Source organism: Trachemys scripta, chromosome 9, assembly GCF_013100865.1.
Source record: "Trachemys scripta elegans isolate TJP31775 chromosome 9, CAS_Tse_1.0, whole genome shotgun sequence".
In the NCBI taxonomy this organism is placed as follows: Eukaryota; Metazoa; Chordata; order Testudines; family Emydidae; genus Trachemys; species Trachemys scripta.
The window spans coordinates 39,883,465-39,903,397 of record NC_048306.1 but is presented as its reverse complement, the minus strand read 5'-3'; the positions used below and the strand labels follow the sequence as shown (position 1 = coordinate 39,903,397).

Genomic DNA, 19,933 nt, shown 5'->3' with positions numbered 1-19,933 from the left:
CAACCTGCCAACCTTAAGCATATTCTCACCAGCAACCACGCACCGCACCATAACAACTCTAACTCAGGAACCAACCCATGCAACAAACCTCGATGCCAACTCTGCCCACATATCTACACCAGCAACACCATCACTGGACCTAACCAGATCAGCTACAACATCACCGGCTCATTCACCTGCACGTCCACCAATGTTATATATGCCATCATATGCCAGCAATGCCCCTCTGCTATGTACATTGGCCAAACTGGACAGTCACTACGCAAGAGGATAAATGGACACAAGTCAGATATCAGGAATGGCAATATACAAAAACCTGTAGGAGAACACTTCAACCTCCCTGGCCACACAATAGCAGATGTAAAGGTTGCCATCTTACAGCAAAAAAACTTCAGGACCAGACTCCAAAGAGAAACTGCTGAGCTCCAGTTCATTTGCAAATTTGACACCATCAGATCAGGATTAAACAAAGACTGTGAATGGCTATCCAACTACAGAAACAGTTTCTCCTCCCTTGGTGTTCACACCTCAACTGCTAGCAGAGCACCTCACCCTCCCTGATTGAACTAACCTCGTTATCTCCACACTGATATATACCTGCCTCTGGAGATTTCCATTACTTGCATCTGAAGAAGTGAGGTTCTTACCCACGAAAGCTTATGCTCCCAGTACTTCTGTTAGTCTCAAAGGTGCCACAGGACCCTCTGTTGCTTCTCAAAAGGTTGGTTTTCCATTCCTCGGATCATCCCAATAGCTCTTCTCTGCACCTGTTCCAGTTTGAATTCATCTTTCTTAAACATGGGAGACCAGAACTGCACACAGCATTCCAAATGAGGTCTCACCAATGCCTTGTAAAACGGCAATAACACTTCACTGTCTCTTCTGGAAATACCTCGCCTGATGCATCCTAGGACTGCATTAGCCATTTTCAAGGCTGCATCACATTGGCAGCTCATAATCATCCTGTGATCAACCAATACACCTATGTCCTTCTCCTCCTCTGTCTCTTCCAACTGATAAATCCCCAGTTTATAGCAAAATTCTTCTTCTTAGTCCCTAAGTACATGACCTTGCACTTTGCACTATTAAATTTCATCCCATTTCTATTACTCCAGTTTTCAAGGTCACCCAGATCATCTTGTCTGATATTCTGATCCTCCTCCATATTGGCAACACCTCCCAGTTTTGCGTCATCTGTTCTGGTGAGGACTGCAGTCAATATTGTCTCTGCCAGGAATGAGTTCTATAGGCTAGACCCAGATCTTCTTCCCATCCCAATCTCGTCCAGATAAAATGGGAACACACCACACCACCATGGGTTAGACGGGTGAAATCCTGGCCTCATTTAAATCAATGAGAGTTTTCCCATTGATTTTTGTGTGAGCAACATTTCACCCTGTATATTTATAATCCCTGGCTCAAGTGGAACTAAGGAGCAGTGTAATTGTGCACCGCTTCACCACACAGTGGTTTTGGACAGGAAGTCCAGGCTATCCTATGCAATTGAAACTGCTGGGAAGGGAGTAGCATGGTTAGAGAGGTTGAATGTAATTATGAATAGTGCTATAGAACCACTAATGGCCACAGTTTTACTTCTCATCCAATGTACGGCACATCCAGGAGCATAGTACCTGTTAGCACCAAACTGGTGCACTGGTGCAATATTAATTCAGAACCTAAACCAAGCCTACTGCATTGTCTATTCTACTTCCTACAGTAGATTAGCCCCAGTCAAAACACTACATCCAATATGTCCCAAATCCGGGGGAAATTCAAATCCGTATCTGATCCTTGAGACTTGGGCCTCTCTGCACATCATGGAGCACCTGGGGGTTTCTTTAGTTGTTTCTCATCCAAGCACTGACCCTACATAGCATGTAATATCTGGTGAGATCCCAGTCCTAGTGATTATACATGTTCGGCATCTATACTCCTTTGCAGCGCCCAACCAAACACTTACTCTGACCCTTGGCTTGCAAGCTGACATGGTCACTTTTTATCAGTGAGATCAGTTCTAGCAAAAGGCACTGGAATACCAGCTGTAATTAAATGTATGTAAATGTCATGGTCTGTGAACGGTAAGAAAAGGGCTTCCCATTCTATAACCTTCACTACATCTGATGAAGTGGGTTCTAGCCCATGAAAGCTTATGCCCAAATAAATTTGTTAGTCTCTAAGGTGCCACAAGGACTCCTTGTTCTATTTGCAGATACAGATTAACACAGCTACTACTCTGAAACCTTCACTACACTGAGTGAAATGAGCACAGCAGCAGACTGTCCCTTGGAGGGATTTGACAGATATTGCTTTACTTTATCTGGGCTGAAAAATTAAAGACACATAATTGTAGAACATGCTGAACTCTCTCATTCAGTGTAACCAGCATCATTGTCGGGTGTCTCTCGAGATGCTTCCTGGAAGTCTTTTTAACTCCTGCTTCTTTTATGCTGAGCCTTCCAGGTTGGAGTAAAGAACAAGGCAGGAAATGGTGCCATATGCATATCTAGGTTTACAGTCCTGATGGCTCTCTTCCAGTCTGGCTGGAGGACACCTAATTCTAGACAGTGACATGCCATTGCACCAGGGAGAAGGAAGTGATTAATTATCTCAGCCAGCCCATCATGCAACTTTGCTGGAACTGGCAGTACAGTTATAATGAAGGAATTTTCTCTGCAATTGATAGATGATAAACTGGCCTCTGATGAGAGACATTGGGCCTCTTGGTGTTTGGATGTACAGATCTGACTTTGGGGGAGATCGGCAGCCACTCTTTTATATGTGAGTTTCTGGTCTCAAGTCTTTGGAAGTCACTGGAACCATAACTAGGATGGAGTCAGATCCATGATACAGAACGAGGAGAATGAAATCTACAGCCTTAGAAAACAGATAAAGATACTATTTCAGGAAGCTATTGACTAGCCAAAACAAAACTGCATTAGACAAATGGTTAAAGACAAATCTTTCAATGCAATTAGAGGGCAATCTGATGCAAGGTTCTCCTTGATAATACCCTAAGGCTTTCACTAGCCCCGACTTTACTAGAGCATGATATTTATTTCATTCATTATATTGCTTCCTTTATCACTGTGTGTTTTAATATACTCTAGAGTACTTAAGAGGACAGATTGCCCAAACCCAGTGCAATAAGTGCATTTGCAACCCCCCACACTTACAGTCCCCAACACACTATCTATCAAAGGTACTTTTATGGCCCCTATTGCTGTAGTATCTGAGCACTTCACAATTTTTAATGCATTGTTAATGTGAGGCTAGGCAGTACTATTGTCCCCAAGTTACAAATGGGGAAGTGAAGCACGGAGAGGCTAAGTGATCTGCCCAAGGGTCCACAAGAAGTTTTTTGCTGTGCAAGGAACTGAACCTGGGTGTCTCCAAATCCCAGGCTAGCACCCTAACTATTGAATCATCCTTCCGCTCTTCATAGCATTGTAGGACTGGAAGGAACCCCGAGAGGTCATCTAGTCCAGTCCCCTGCTCTCAAGATAGTCCTAAGTATTATCTGGACAGGTGATTGTCTAACCTGCTCTTAAAGACCTCCAATGGCAGGGATTCCACAACCTCTCTCTTAAATTGAATTGAATAGTCCACTGAGAGGTTAACAGTCTACTATTGCCGCCAGCTAATGGGGTTAGTCAATGGGATTTGGCACCTAACTTCCATAAATGGATTTGTATTGTTTGTAGATGTAAGCAGAGTCAGGATGAGCTCTACCCTGACATCTGGTGGTGAATTGTGGCCAGTGTGGAAAAGAACTTCAAGGGCTGATCTTGTTTGCATAGGCACACCCACCCCGCCTAGCATGAGCCCACGGCATCCCAAAATGGTCACTTTGGCTGCTGTGTGATCCCCAGTTTCCCTGTTATTGGGGCAGGAGGAATAAAGTGTTGTTACCCTGATTATGTGAATCAAGAACAATGAAACTGTTTTATGACAGAGGGTCTCACCATCACCTAAGTAGCATTTGCTAGACAAGGGACATGGGTTCCAAAACCCTGTGAATTGAGAGAGGTTGGGAGCAGGTATGTCTGCCTGATGGTATGAACCTGTTTTGAGGGCCTGGAACACCAATTGCATTACTCCCTCTCTCCACTGTTGCATAACAGAGCAGAGCTAATTTTGCTTCCATTGGGAGTCTAGCTAGAGATTGCTGAGCTGAATTCACTTTGGGCCAATAGTGCACCAGCACTGGGGCTCCCCTACTACAAGCTGAAATCACTAAAAGAGCTAAAATTGCTGAGCTGAGATCACTGAGTGCTGTGTTAACTAGTGGGGGAGCCTGAAGATATATTGCTAAGCAGCTAGCAGTGTAGAGCAGTTTGTGGAACAGTGAGCTGAGCAGTTTGTGGGGGCAGCTGGACTGGTTCATGGGACGGCTGGTGGAGCGGAGCGGCGCGGCTGGTAGAGCGGAGCCATTCGTGGTGAAGGCTGCAGCAGAACTCCATGGAGAGGCAGGGCAGTCGGCCTCGGACCATGAAAGGTGCCCCTTAACACCCCGTGTGCCCCACCCATTTCTACCCAGGCTGGGGGGTGGTGTAAAACTCTGCAGATAAACTTTTGAATTCTGGGACGGCACTGACCCGGAACAGAGACTTTTGCGTTGTTGGACTTTGGGGTGATTGGACTTAAGACCCTGAGGGGAAAAGGACACTGCCAAACTTACTTGGAGGTGGGTCTTTTGTTCATGGTTTGTGTTATGAATCCTGTTTGTAGTGTTTCCCCAACATAATGCCACATTGTTTCCCTCCTTTATTAAAAGGCTTTTGCTACACTCAGACTCCGTGCTTGTGAGAGGGGAAGTATTGCCTCCTAGAGGCGCCCGGGGGGTGGTATGTAATTGTCCCAGGTCACTGGGTGGGGGCTCGAGCTGGTTTTGCATCGCGTTATTGAAATGGAACTCCTAGATACTGAACCCGGCCCTTGTTGCTGCCCACTCAGAGGGGCAGAAGGGTTACATATACAATGTCATGAACCAATCATGGATCCTGATAGGAGATGGGGTAGTGGGGGATAATACACCTTGACAGGGACAAAGTGTCATTTCCCTCCAGTGTGCTGCAGCAGCATCAGGTGCAGGAGATTATGCCTGGACTCAGAGGCCCCATCAGACCAGTGGCCCATCTAGTCATATATATCATCTCTGGCAGGGACCAGCACTAGTTGTTTCAAAGGAACATGCAAGAAACCTTGTAGTGTAATAACCCGTTCATAGAAGAACTTTCTTCCTAACTGCAGTGAGTTAGTGGTTGGCTTATACCATGAAACAAGGAGGCTTCTGTCCTTTTATTTTGATCCTATCTAATGTTACTGTGGATTGTTCTCATTGTCCACTTAAACATCCATCCTTTTCTTGGCCTTGTGTTATCTTGTGGCATGGAGTTTCACAGGTTAACTATATATTGTGTTTGTATTCATTTCAATGGTATGGAATGTCCCTTTATTCTTAAATATTATGAGAAAAAATAAATGCAAGTGCTCCAATCTACCATCTCCTTACTGTTCATTATTTCATAGACCTCTGCCATCATCTCTAAATGAAAAAGCCCCAGTCCTTTCACTCTCATCTTGTGTTGAAGTTTTTCTGTGCCCCCAATCATTTTGCTGTCTCTTTCTGGACCTCTTCTATTTTGGAAACATTTTTGCAGCGATGGGCGACCAGAACTGAACACGGTATTCAAGATGAGGGTGCTCTCATGATTTATTTAATGGCAGAATTATTCACGTATTATATATACATTCAAATTTATTGTGCATCCATTTACAATGGGCTATAATATAAAATATGTTGAGCATTATATCAAATTGTCCCTTTTTTGTAAAGTGGTACATTGTATATTTAAAAATCATAAAGGAGTTGGCTCCTACAGCTTGAAGAGAAAAGAGCCCATAGGAAGCAAGCAGTTCCCAACCAAAATACGTACATTTGCAATAGCTGCCAAAGATCATGCAAATCTCAGATTGGACTATTCAGTCACATGAGACATTGCAAACCATCTACATCACAGGCTGCAGTTTCCACCATCTCTCGTAGACGAAAGGATGCCAACAACAATACCCACATTTTATAATGTTCAAACTATATTTAAGATATTCTCTCTCATGTGTGCACACACTACAGTATGCTTTTGACAAATAAATATAAGCCAAAATTTTCAAACTTGTGTGCCTGACCTTTGAGGCTAACCTCCATAGTCTAGGCTCTTAAATAAGGCCTTGTCTACACTACGAGAGTAGTTCGATTTTACTTAAATCGAATATTTGGAATCGATATTGCAAAGTCGAACGTGTGTGTCCACACTAAGGACAGTAATTCGACTTTGTGAGTCCACACTAACGGGGAAAGCGTCGACATTGGAAGCGGTGCACTGTGGGCAGCTATCCCACAGTTCCCGCAGTCCCCGCTGCCCATTGGAATTCTGGGTCGAGCCAGCAATGCCTTCTGGGTAAAAAAATGTGTCGAGGGTGCTTTTGGGTAACTGTCGTCATCCATCCATCACTCACTCCCGCCCTCCCTCCCTCCCTGAAAGCGCCGGCGGGAAATCATTTCGCGCACTTTTCAAGTCATTGACAGCGCGGACGCCACAGCACTGTGAGCATGGAGCCCGCTGCAACCATCGCTGCAGTTGTGGCCGCTCTCAACGCCTCGCAGCTTATCATACAGGTTGCCCTGAGGCAGATGCAGAAAAGTCAGGCGAGGAGGCTACGTCAACGCGGTGATGGCCTGAAGTCTGAGAGTAGCACAGACCTCTCAGAAAGCAGGGGACCCAGCGCCGAGGACATCACGGTGGCAATGGGTCATGTTGATGCCGTGGAACGGCGATTCTGGGCCCGGGAAACAAGCACTGAGTGGTGGGACCGCATAGTGCTGCAGGTCTGGGATGAATCACAGTGGCTGCGAAACTTCCGCATGCGGAAGGGAACTTTCCTTGAACTTTGTGAGTTGCTGTCCCCTGCCCTGAAGCGCAATGACACCCGGATGCGACCAGCCCTGACTGTCCAGAAGCGAGTGGCCATAGCCCTCTGGAAGCTTGCAACGCCTGACTGCTACCGGTCAGTCGCGAGCCAGTTTGGGGTGGGCAAATCTACCGTGGGGGTTGTTGTGATGCAAGTAGCCAAGGCAATCGTTGATGTACTGCTGCCAAAGGTAGTGACCCTGGGAAACTTGGAGGCGATCATAGATGGCTTCGCAGCGATGGGATTCCCAAACTGCGGTGGGGCCATAGATGGAACTCACATCCCTATCCTGGCACCGGACCACCAGGCCAGCCAGTACATTAACAGAAAGGGCTACTTTTCCATGGTGCTGCAAGCACTGGTGGACCACAGGGGACGTTTTACCAACATCTACGTGGGATGGCCGGGCAAGGTTCATGACGCTCGTGTTTTCAGGAACTCTGGTCTGTTTAGACGGCTGCAGCAAGGTATTTACTTCCCGGACCACAAAATAACTGTTGGGGATGTGGAGATGCCTATAGTGATCCTCGGGGACCCAGCCTACCCGCTAATGCCCTGGCTCATGAAGCCCTATACAGGTGCCCTGGACACTGAAAAAGAACTCTTCAACTACCGGCTGAGCAAGTGCAGAATGGTGGTGGAGTGTGCTTTTGGACGTCTCAAGGGGAGATGGAGAAGCTTGCTGACTCGCTGTGATCTCAGCGAAACCAATATCCCCATTGTTATAGCAGCTTGCTGTGTGCTCCACAATCTCTGTGAGAGCAAGGGGGAGACCTTTATGGCTGGGTGGGAGGTTGAGGAAATTAGCCTGGCTGCTGATTACTCACAGCCAGACAGCCGGGCGATTAGAAGAGACCAGCGGGAAGCGCTGTGCATCCGGGAGGCTTTGAAAGCAAAGTTCCTGAGTGAGCAGGGTAACCTGTGACTTTCTAATTTTGTGTACAGAGAAGCCTTCACCCCACTTCCAACACACGTTTCAAAATAAAAATAGTTCAACTTTGTTAAAGCACACCGTTTTCTTTAATACTGTTTTCGCGGGAATTTTTAAAAACTGGGACGCAGACTGTGGTGCGGAGCGGGTGTAGTGTAGTCGTGCGAATGCAGCTTCTAAACTCAAGGACTGACAGGCTCCGCTGCGGTGGGATGGTTCTTTCAACGGAGCCTGTCACCCCTCCTGATAGGGACTGTGTGTATGGGGGGTCTATGTGACTTTGTGGCAGGGGGGGGACGGTTACAGATCCCCTGCTGTGTGGCTCTGTGATCCTGCCTAAGGACCGCCGCTTAAGATCTCTAACTGCCCTCCCCTGCCACAAAGTCACAGAGCAACCCACCCCCCACCACATAACATGAAAAGAACCTCCCAGACTAACCAGGGTAAGTAGTCACTGCATCACTGCACTATGTATGTGCCTTGCTGCTGTGCCTGCCCCCGACTATGTACCCTGCCAAAGGTGACTGTCCTGTCCAATTACCAACCCCCTTTCCCCCCCTCCTCCAAAAGAACATGATGGAAACAGTAGTTAACAGAAACATATTTTTTATTATCAACTACACATGGGACTGGGAAGTGAAACTTGGACGGGGGCTTGTGTCAGGCGGGAAGGAAAGTACTTGTCAAACTTTGGGGAATGAGAGCCTTCTGCTGCTCGAGCTCTCTGCAGGGGTGGAGTGAGAGTTAGCAGGGACTCTGCCGCCTCTCCTTCTGTGCACTTTGGGTGAAGGGAGTATGGGACTTGGTGGCGGGGGAGGGCGGTTAGAGATGGACTGCAGCGGGGCTCTGTCCTCCTGCCTCCGTTCCTGCAGAACATCCACAAGGCGCCGGAGCGTGTCCGTTTGCTCCCTCAGTAGTCCAAGCAGGGTTTGAGTCGCCTGCTGGTCTTCCTGACGCCACCTCTCCTCCCGATCCATGTTTGCTTGGTGCATTCGGGTCAAGTTTTCCCGCCACTGGGTCTGCTGTGCTGCCTGGGCTCGGGAGCAGGCTATAAGCTCTGAGAACATGTCCTCCCGTGTCCTCTTCTTCTTATGCCTAATCCTCCCTAGCCTCTGGGAGTGTGATGACAGGCTAGGTTGTGAGACAGTCGCAGATGGGGCTGTGGGAATGGGAAAAAGGGAGTGAATTCCTCAGAAAGCTAAATGTACTTGTGAACAAAGAACATAGTCTTTCTCTGTGAACAGGACCATGCACAGCACCTATCACATGCGCACTCAGCACAAGGTCGAATTCTCGGCCTTCGCATTCAGTGTCTGGGGTTTTGCAGAGCACTTTCGAGAACCCTGTCAGGACAACGGAATTGCTCTTGCACGCAGACATGGTAAGCCGTAGATTCGTGGCAGCTTAAAACTTTAATATTAGCAATGGCCTCATTTCACATTGAAATCAATGTCGGTCCCTGCTGCCAGCAATCCGGCAAGCAGGAAGTCTGCTCCTGTCCCACACCCTCGCGGCTGTCCCCGGGAACGATCCCTTTCGGCTGACCCTCTCCCGCCTCCACCGCGTGGCTGCAAACCAGCGGTTACAGTTCTGTAAAGGAACGGTAAAGCAGTCCCAACACTAACATTCCCCTACCTCATTCAAAGCAGGTCGTCATGAGCGACATCACCCTCATGAGGATCTCTGAGAGCGACAGACAGAGAATGCTCCGGGAAAGCCTTCAAAGACCAGGGCCGTATGCCGCCATGCTGTGCCAAGCAATGATTCCGGAGTACTTGCTAGTCTCGTGGCGCGGCAACGTGTCCTACAACGGAGGACCCAATAAGGCCGCTCTCCCCAAGAACCTAATGCAGCGGATTTCAAATTACCTGCAGGAGAGCTTCCTTGAGATGTCCCCGGAGGATTTCTGCTCCATCCCCGGACATATAGACCGCATCTTACTGTAGCTGCAGTAGCAGGGACTAAACAGTAGAGCGGCTTGGGCAGGACAATCATGCAAAACCGGACATTGCTAGATTTTTTTCAAATAGTTGCACTGCCCATGACTGAACCGTTAAGTTAATCAAACTAATCATGAGAAACCCATTTTTTAAATTGTTAATAATCATGTTCTGTTACAAATAAATGTTTAGATGTTTACAACACTTACTGGATGATCCTTCACCAGATTCTGTGTCCGGGGTAACGGCTGGGGAGGGTTGGTAGGGGATCTCTGTAAGGGTGATGAAGAGATCCTGGCTGTCGGGGAAATCAGCGTTGTGAGCGCTGTCGACTGCCTCGTCCTCCTCATCTCCTTCCTCATCTTCCCCGTCCGCTAACATGTCCGAGGATCCGGCCGTGGACACTATCCCATCCTCAGAGTCCACAGTCAGTGGTGGGGTAGTGGTGGCGGCCGCACCGAGGATGGAATGCAGTGCCTCGTAGAAACGGGATGTCTGGGGATGGGATCCGGAGCGTCTGTTTGCCTCTTTGGTCTTCTGGTAGCCTTGCCTCAGCTCCTTGATTTTCACGCGGCACTGCGTTACATCCCGGCTGTATCCTCTCTCTGCCATGTCTTTAGAGATCTTCTCATAGATCTTTGCATTCCGTCTTTTGGATCGCAGCTCGGAAAGCACGGACTCATCGCCCCACACAGCGATGAGATCCAAGACTTCCCGATCAGTCCATGCTGGGGCCCTCTTTCTATTCTGAGATTGCACTGCCATCAGTGCTGGAGAGCTCTGCATCGTTGCCAGTGCTGCTGAGCTCGCCACGATGTCCAGACAGGAAATGAGATTCAAACTGGCCAGACAGGAAAAGGAATTCCAATTCAAATTTTCCCGGGGCTTTTCCTGTGTGGCAGTTCAGAACATCCGAGCTCTTACTGCTGTCCAGAGCGTCAACAGAGTGGTGCACTGTGGGATAGCTCCTGGAGCTATTAGCGTCGATTTCCATCCACACCTAGCCTAATTCGACATGGCCATGTCGAATTTAGCGCTACTCCCCTCGTCGGGGAGGAGTACAGAAGTCGAATTAAAGAGACCTCTATGTCGAACTAAATACCTTCGCGGTGTGGACGGGTGCAGGGTTAATTCGATGTAACGGCGCTAACTTCGACATAAACGTCTAGTGTAGACCAGGCCTAAGTAACTTGACATTCAAAGAGAATACTGTCTGTGTGAGCTTGGGCAAGTTGCTTTAGGCCAAATTCTGAATATACCATATTCTGTAAGTGGCCCACTGCAGTTAATGGGGCCACTTGTGGAGCAAGGTGCTACTCAATGTCAGAATCTGCTGATGTTGAGCCACTGAAACTCCCATTGACTTCTGAAAACCAGGCCACTTATTTAACCCATTGACTGTAGAAACACAAGTATGAACGTTTTGGCTGTGCCTGAGTTTCCCCGCTGTGAAATGGGGATAATGAATTTGCCCTCTTTTGCAAAGTGCTTTGAGATCTTGTGATGAAACGGGCTATTTAAGAGTTAGTTATTAATTTTATTAATTGTATTTAGTTTAGTTTAGTGGCAGAGGCTTGTGTTTCTGGAGGGAAAGGTGGTGAGTGCTGCTCCTGAAGCTGCATGCATGTGGTCACTTGCTAACCTGTCTGTATAAGTATGTGGCCAAAAGACCTTTACGAGTGCTTGTCTGAAATGATTTCTATTGACATTCTGTCTACAAGGGGAGAAAATGACATGTGACGTGGAATCGCTTCTAGAATAATGTGCCTTTTCCTCTGCTGCCCTGCATGGGTTTTCAGAAACTCTTTAATTATACGGTGTTTGTTGATCAGCTGGTGAATGCTGAAGTCAATGGAGCTGAGCTAGTGTATCCCAGCTGAGGATCTGGCCCCCAGCTCCAAAATGATTCCCAAGGCCCTTTCCTTTCAGGTCCTTATTGTTTATGGAGTGTCTTTCCCTGCTCCCAGTGGCTCATTCTTAACAAAAGCCCTTCCTCCAAGAGCGTGAATGAAATGGAGAGAGGAAAAGCTCTTTTCTTCCCCTCTGTCCCCTGGACTGTGCTCTCTCCCACTAGTCACTATGAAAACACATTGTGGCTGTCACAGGCGGACATGCAATCAAAGAAAACAAGAAACATCCCCAAGTCAAAACCAGTCGAGAGGAGAAAAGTGGCTTTGCTGAGAGCTGTTAAGATGTGCCTGAGCTCCTGGCCCTTGTCTCTCTCACTCTCTCAGATGCAGATTTGATGCTGGAGGAGGCAGCAGCAGCTTTCCTCTCTTCACCCCCGCCTGTCCCCAGCCCCTGCGCCTTGGACTGTGCTGGCAGGGGATGCTCTTCTCGTCTCTTTTTTCCCCACCAGCAACAGCACATGGGTTTTCTTGGGCTTGGATGTCTGGAGTTGATGGCCCAGTGTGGCAAGTCTTGGTGAGCCTTGTTCTGCAAGATGATTTCTTCTGCATTGCTGCTCCCAAGCAAAAGCAACAGCCTCAGAGGTCTGCACTGTCCCGCAGCACAGAGCAGTAGTCAGGGAGACAGCAAGGGTTTGTTGTTCCTAGAAGAGACCTGGGAGGAAGCCATTCCTGTTTCTGTCATTTTGGCTTGGTGTATTCTTTAGTGACACTAGATTATCAGGTCACCTTTGCATTACTGCATCTTTGCATCGCCTCCTTTGCTCCTGTTTCCTCTTCCTCTATTAATACTGTAGTGCCAGGCCTCAGGGTGACCCTGTGGGATTGCATTAGTGAACTAGAGAGACCACAGAGTCTGGCTGTGTCCAGTAGCCTCAATAGAGAACCCCCTTTGTATTCATTCCAGACCAGCCCTGTCTCTTCTCTACTGTAACACGGACCAGCCATCCTCCGTTTGCAGGGTTCTCTCACCCATCCCTTTCTTTCCTCCCTCATTGCTAGTAAAAGCTGCACCCTTCTAACTTGGGAGGGGAGCATTCTTGCCAGCGGTCCTGATTCCAGAACCACAGGCTGGAGAAATGAAACAGCCCCAGGGATTCCACTCCTAGGTTGCCTTCTGAAACCCAGGTCAGGCTGGCAGTCATGGCCATCTGTGGCTTATGTGAGGGCCACTGTTGGTCTCCATCCATTTCCTTATTGGGCAAGTGTTTGCACCAGCAAATTGGCCCCAAATGGCCTGCACTATTGAGACCCTGGTGGGCACCCTCTGGCCTGGAGTGGTTCCTTCCTGGTCATTGCTGAGGCCCATGCTGTTGGGGAGAGTTTACATGTAGTTGTTCAGTGGGTGATCTGTGCACTTTGGTCACCTGAGCTGTTACTGAAGCTCTAACTCCGATGAAAGAAAAAAACAGGATGGGTCCCTGCTAACTCCAGAGACTCTGAGGGAGCTGTGCCAGGGATAAATCTGGCCCAGTATATCTTGGACAGCAATGTGGTTCATTTGGCTGGAGGCAACAGAGTTTGCAGGGATTGTGTTGTCCTATTTTTGGATTTAGTGTGTGAGGTGTAATTCCCAGCCTACACCCGGCATTTGGCTTGCTCCCTACATGACGGAGATGGGGCTGAGCCGGTAGTGGTGCCAGGGGAGGAGGACCAGGGCAGTGTGTTGCGGGAGAGAATTCCTTGTTAACAAAAGGGGTTTGGTTGCTTGAGTAACTAGGGATGTGATAAAGTCACAGAGAGTTTACTCATGCTGAGCTCAGGGGCAGAGTATGGTGCATATTTGCTCAAGACAGGAAGGAATGAGCAGGAGTGGAAGCACAAAAGAACCAGGGAATGCTGGAGTAATTCCAGCTAGGGGAGTGCTGGCTTAGCCCCTCATTAGTATGATGAGTATTACTCCTAGGGGAATTCTGCACCACTGCTCATCTTCAGAATTTATGACTCCCGCAGATTTCTTTGCTTCCCTGCAGAAAAATGACTTTCTGATGGGGAAGCAAAAGGAAGCCACAAGAGCACTGACCCTCCCCAGCAGTATCTTTCAGGTGCCCAGGGCTGTCAGCAGAGAGGTAACTCACTGTGGGGCAGGGGGAAGGACTGGGGAAGACCCAGCTGATGGCTCCTACCCTGCGCCGGGCTCAGCTGCTAGTCCGGCTGGGCTGGGGTGGACGGGACTTCCTCTTTCTCTGCATGGCATCTCACCCCCAGATTTCTTCCCCGGCTGTAGAAAGTTCTGCAAACTCACCCCTGCACGCTTCCTGCACCCATCACTCCTCAGCTGCAGGGGGAGGAATCACTGTACATGGAGCTGCTCCCCCATCCACCCAACCCCCGTGCATCCAGACCCCCTTGTACCTAGACCCCCCACTAACCCTCACCTCCTTCCCTGCACCCAACAAACCCCCAACGAACCCCACTTCCCCTGCACCACCCCAACGAGCCCCCTTCACCCAGATCCCCACCATACTGAGCCCCAACCAGCTGCACCTGGATCTCCACCCCACTGAGCCCACTCCTGCAGCATCTGGACCCCACCACTGATCCCCCCACACCCAGACCCCCCTGCCAAGCTCTATCCCCCTCACACCAAGACACCTCTCCTGTTGAGCCCCAACTACCTGCACCTAGACTCCCCTGCAGAGTCCCATTGCACCAAGAGCCCCCCAACAAACCCAAGTGCATCCAGATTCCCCCCCCCCATGCACCAGGATCTCCCACTGAGTCACCTACACCCAGATTGCCCCACACAGAACACTCTCAGCCCACACATGGATTCCCCTCTCCTACTAAGCCCCTCCACACTTGGATTCTGCCTTGCTGAGCCTGCCTGCCCACACCTGGTGCACCTGGCATAGAGGGCCAGGGCCCTGGGGTGTTTCTGGGGCAGGCCCGGTCCTTGCGCTGTGTCAGGGTTGGGTGCAGCCTCACCGCTGAGTCTATGTCCCAGAGGGGAGCTGCACAGTGATCTCCCACCTCTGTGCAGCCAGTGGCCTGTGCTCCCCAATGCCATGCTGGAGTTTCCACATTTATTTGATAAATAAATTTTGCAGAATTTTAAAATATTGTGTGAAGAATTTTTATTTTTTTGGCACAGAATTTTTAAGTTTTTGGTGCAAAATTCCCTCAGGAGTAGAGAATCAAGCCCCAGTTCCCTGCTGCACATCATACAAGGACCTGCTCAGGATCAAAAGGGGCTGGAGAGTGGAGAGTCCTGCTTGCAATGGGTAGGCTCGGTCACTATTATGTGGTATTAAAGATGTAGTGGGATTTCATGTCTGCGTGGTGCAGTCCATTGCCCTGCTGAAACTGACAGGACCCCCTGCTACCCAGAGAAAAGGTCTGTCAGAGACAACAACTGGTGCTGCACTGGATCTTAGCCAGATGGTCCTTGTGATGAAGGGGGCTTGGAGAGCAAATGAGGGAGGTGGGATTTGATCTCTGGAATAAGAAGGGAGGAACCTGAGGGTGGAGCTTCTTGATGAGGGGACTACAGCGCTCCTCCCCCTTCAGGAGAGCACTGCCGTGTTTCAAGTACTCTTTGTTGCACAGTCCCAGCTCTGTTAAGCCTCAGGTACATTAAGCGAAGGCAGTTCTCCTGGGGCGGCAGCAAAAGTCGCAGAAGGAAAAGACATTTCTATTCCTCTTTTGTTCCTAGGGCTAAAATTGGAAAGAAATTAAATCCCCAAAACGAGAAGCTGAGAAAATGAAGAATGAGAGAGCCATAAAGCCTCTGTGCGCAGCTGTAGAAATTACCTTCTAGTACTTAGGTGTTTCATCCATCTGACGATGGCAGGGACGTGGGAGGTGGCAGGAATTTAAAGTTTTCAGCCCAGACGCTGCTCAGTGTGCTTCTGCTCAGTGTGTTGTGTTTAAACTAATTGCAAAAAGAAGAGCAAAGTAGACACAACTCTCAGGGAGAAAGAAGCCCCTGCTATATCACTGCACAGCATCTGAGAACCTACTGCACTGAGACTCAACTGCATTCCCTCTGCTAGATCATAATACAGCCTCCAGGAACCCCCAGCACCGAGACACCACTGCATTCCCTCTGCTAGATCATAGCACAGCATCTGAGAGCTCCAGCACTGAGACACGAGCACATCACAGTGAATAATGGATTATTTTGGTTCTGCAGCAGAACAGAAAAATCCACGGGGGGGTGGGGGGGAAATCCACTTTGAACTGAAACCAATTTTTAAAAAAAGCTTATAGTCACATAAAAAACTAAAAAAATTCCATTGAATGAACCAAAATACTTTTTGTGTCAACACAAAACAATTTTTTTTATCTTTTTGTTTAAATTCAGCAGTTTTCAGGTGTTTTTCACCTTACTTAATTTTTTTAATTGGCCAAATTTGAAAACAAAATGTCATGTCGAAACTCATTTTTTTCTAGGTTTTTATGACTCACTATTTGTCAAATTTGACCTGAATTCACAAACAATCCCAGAGCCCTGAAAAATGCTTTTTATTGAGACATTTCTGTCAGAGACAAAATATGTTGCTGAGCTCAAGTCATGACTGTAGCCAGGACCCACCGATACAGTTCACAGCACATGGCTACTTCCAGGATTGGGATAAAACTGCATCTCTCTCTGTTGGCACTTCTATTTGCCTATCTCTGTTGACCCTGCCCACCTCAGAAACATCAATGCAGCTAACCTCACAAAACCCTTCAGAGATAGGGTGGTATTGTTGTCTCATTTTAAAACTGAGGCATCGGGAGGCTAAGTGACTTGTGTGTCCAAAATTACACATGAAGACTGGAGTCAATAATTTAATTCGGTCCCTGGCTGGTGCTTTAAACCACAAGCCCATCCTTCCTCTGACATTGCTGGCTTATAGCACAGCACCTACCACCCAGAAGCTCCTGGCATTTAGACATGACACTTTTACCTCTGCCATAATACAGCAAAGGATCCAGGAACCTCTAGCATTGAGAATGACTGCCTAACCTCCAATATAGCTCAGCCTTCCAAAGGGAGCAGTGAAGGCAAAAAAACCCTAACTGGCTTCAAGACTGAGCTTGATAAGTGTATGGAGGGGATGATACAATCGGACTCCCTGCAATGGCAAATGGCCCATTGGTGACTGCTAGTAGCAAAAATCCCCAACTGCTGGAGATGGGGCACTAGCTGGGAAGGGCTCTGAGTTACTACAGAGAATTCTTTCCCAAGTGTCTGCCTGGCGGATCTTGCACACATGCTCAGTGATTGCCATATTTGGGGTCAGGAAGGAATTTTTTCCTGAGTCAGATTGGCAGCAACCTTGAGAATTTTTCACCTTCCTTTGCAGCAGAGGGCATTGCAGGTTTAAACCAATGTAAATGATGAATTCGCTGTAACTTGAAGTCTTTAAATCATAATTTGAGGACTTCAGTAATTCAGCCAGAGGTTAGGGGTCTGTTTCAGGTGTAGGTGAGGTTATGTGGCCTGCAAGGTGCAGGAGGTCGGGCTAGATGATCCATGATGGTCCCTTCTGGCCTTAAAGTCTATGAGCACGGCACCTGGGACCCCCTCAGCATTTTGCAGCTGTGCATCACCACTGCAGTATAACTGCACAGCATCTGGAACACCCCAGCACAGAAGCAAGACTGTGTAACCTCCACTATATTGGCACAATACTCGGAAAGCTCCTGTACCAAGCCCCAACTGCCTCACTCCCTGTTTTATTACAGTACACCATCGGGAACACCCCACAATGAGACACTACTGCATCATCTCTGCTAGAATGCAGCCCAGCCTCTGGGATCCCCCAGCATTGCATTACTCCTGCTATGGCACATCACAGCGCAGCATCCACAAACTGACACACAAACATACCAGCAGATTATATTAGGGCTGAGATTCTTAAATAAATAACAGTTGGTGATTACAGCTGAATTTTTAATAACAGCCTTCTTACTTCCCTCCCTCCCCTAATCACTTGTAGAGGCAGTCCCCCAGTAGACAGCCAGAGAAGGGAGAGGAAGTGAGACAGGGTAATTTGTATTCCAGCTCAGCTGCAGCTAGTGCTTCTGAGAAGCAAATAAAAATAGCACTCAGTCATTTTGTAAATAATATACACCCCCTCGCTTGCCCAGGGAGTCGTGAGCACTTAAACGGGAGATTTCAGGAATGAGTGGGTGGTGAGGGGGTGGCAGGCTGGCTCTGTCTGCAGCACAAAGGACGGGAGCCAGCAAGGAAAAGAGGCAGGGACTGGATCGTTCATAGTCTAGGTGATGCACAGCAGCAACAGCCAGGAGTAGAGAGCAAATGGGCCTTTGGCCCCTTATATGAGGCATGTCCCACAAATGCTGTGGCATGGAAGCCCTGCGGTGCCCTCGATAATGCTACTGTCAATGTTCTGCTTGTTGGAATCAGTGGGAGAAGAATTCAGTCCTCACTGCCAAGTGAATATGGCCATTTATTGTCTTTGCAAGCAGGGTAGATCTGGCTTGGGAATTTCTTGGAGAGGGGGACGGTAGTTTTTGAAGAGGAGCAGGTATTGAGAATAACAGGGGGTAATGCTTGGGGAAGGGATGCTCTAGCCTCTGTTTTACATTTGCACTGAAGCTCTGCCCCAGCTCTGGGGGATTTTTGCAACAGGAGTCAAGCAGCATTGCCTGGTGAGGAGGGGTGAGTTAATGAATACTTTTCTGTGCTGGGGGGGGGGGGGGGAAATGCCTCTGCTCAGCCTGCAATGCATTCATTGCTTCTGCCTGCAAAATTTCTCCAGATGGCATTAGAAACACAAGTACACCCAGACCAGGGAATACACTCTTTGGCAAGGAAGGATGATGCAGTGATTAGGGAACTAGCCAGAATCTTGGAAGACCTTGTGTTCAATTCATTGTTCTGCCACAGACCCTAAGCTGTGCTGAGTGCTCACGACATTTAGTGCAGGAGTCCTGGGCAGGGTGAGTCCAAGATCTCTGCTCACTACCACGGGAAGTGGAAAGTGTGGGAGAAGAGAGGCTTATGCTCAGTGGCAGCTCCTCAGGAGTGGGGGTGGACATTACCTGATCTATGCCATGATCTTTCCTGACTGCTGCAAATGGCTACTGAGGGCACCTACATATATCCATTTCTGACGTCACGGCTGGCCTCACTGTGCACCTTAAGCCGCTGGTTAACTAACACTGCAGTACCTGGGTAGGATGAGTCTGGCTCCTTCCTTCCCTCCCAATCACCATTAACAAATGAGAACACCCCCTTCCCCTACCTCTCCCTCCCCCCGCTGGAATACCAAGCACCAAAGGATCTGTTTAGCTTGTCTACAGAATTCCCTGGCTTTCCACCAGGGTGCAAAGGGTGACAATAAATATCAGTGGATTGTTCAAGAACCCGGCTGCAGTGGTATATTCCCTTTATTAAACACTTTATAATACAGCAGTACCTAACCTGGTTATGGCCTTGGTCCCCATTGTGCTAGGTGCTGTATAAACATGTCAATGACAGTCCTTGCCTCAAAGGGCTTAAAACAATCTGAATGTGTTCATGCACAGAATGCTTTACCAATTGGTATTCAGTGTTAATAATCTATCATGAAAATGGGTGTATTGATTAATATTATTATTTCTTATTTGTATGACAGTAGCATGAAGAGGTGCCAATCTGGGAACAGGTACCTCATTGTGCCGGGTGCTGTATGAACATAGCAGAAGTTTTCTGCTGCAGAAGGCTCATGACAAGACTGAAGGAAAGCAACTACTCAAGGTCATGCAGCAGAGGCAATAATAGAAGGCAGCTCTCCAGACTCCAGGCTAGTGCCCTAGTTGCTCGAAAACACTGCCTCCCCTTCCAGATTAATAGGGTGACCAGATCACAAGAGTGAAATATCAGGACACATTGGTCGAGTGGGGGGAGGGAGGAGGGAAGACAGACAGACACAGGTGCACAGCCCCGACCGGAGCCAGAGACACACTACCCTGTGCTACCAGCCCTGTGCTACCAGTGTGTCCCTTCCTGTTGGGGGTGGGCCCATGCTGCACCACACAGCTCCCCTGCCCAGCGCCCCCTGGATCCACTATGCCCAGAGCCCCCTACAACCCTTCCACTACAAATGCACAGTGCTGTGCACACACACCCCGCCCAGCACCCCCTTGCTCACAACCCTAGGGTTACCATATTTCAGCAAGCAAAAAAGAGGACGGGAGGAGCCCCGCCCTAGCCCCGCCCCTGCCCCTCCCACTTCCCGCCCCCCCCA

At 48.6% G+C, this 19,933-nt stretch overlaps 1 protein-coding gene across 2 annotated transcripts in view; it reads left to right on the top strand.

The window, feature by feature from the left end:
• The window catches only part of GABRA3 (gamma-aminobutyric acid type A receptor subunit alpha3), a 127,727-nt gene that overhangs the window by 53,913 nt on the left and 53,881 nt on the right, over positions 1 to 19,933 (top strand). Inside the window, exon 1 of one of the 2 annotated variants that reach the window (XM_034781522.1) lies at positions 18,288 to 18,363. The exons of the other annotated variant lie outside the window; for it this stretch is intronic. The gene's annotated coding sequence lies outside the window, so the exon portion shown is untranslated. Of the gene's footprint in view, positions 1 to 18,287; positions 18,364 to 19,933 lie in introns of those variants that run through there. 2 annotated transcript variants of the gene reach the window in all.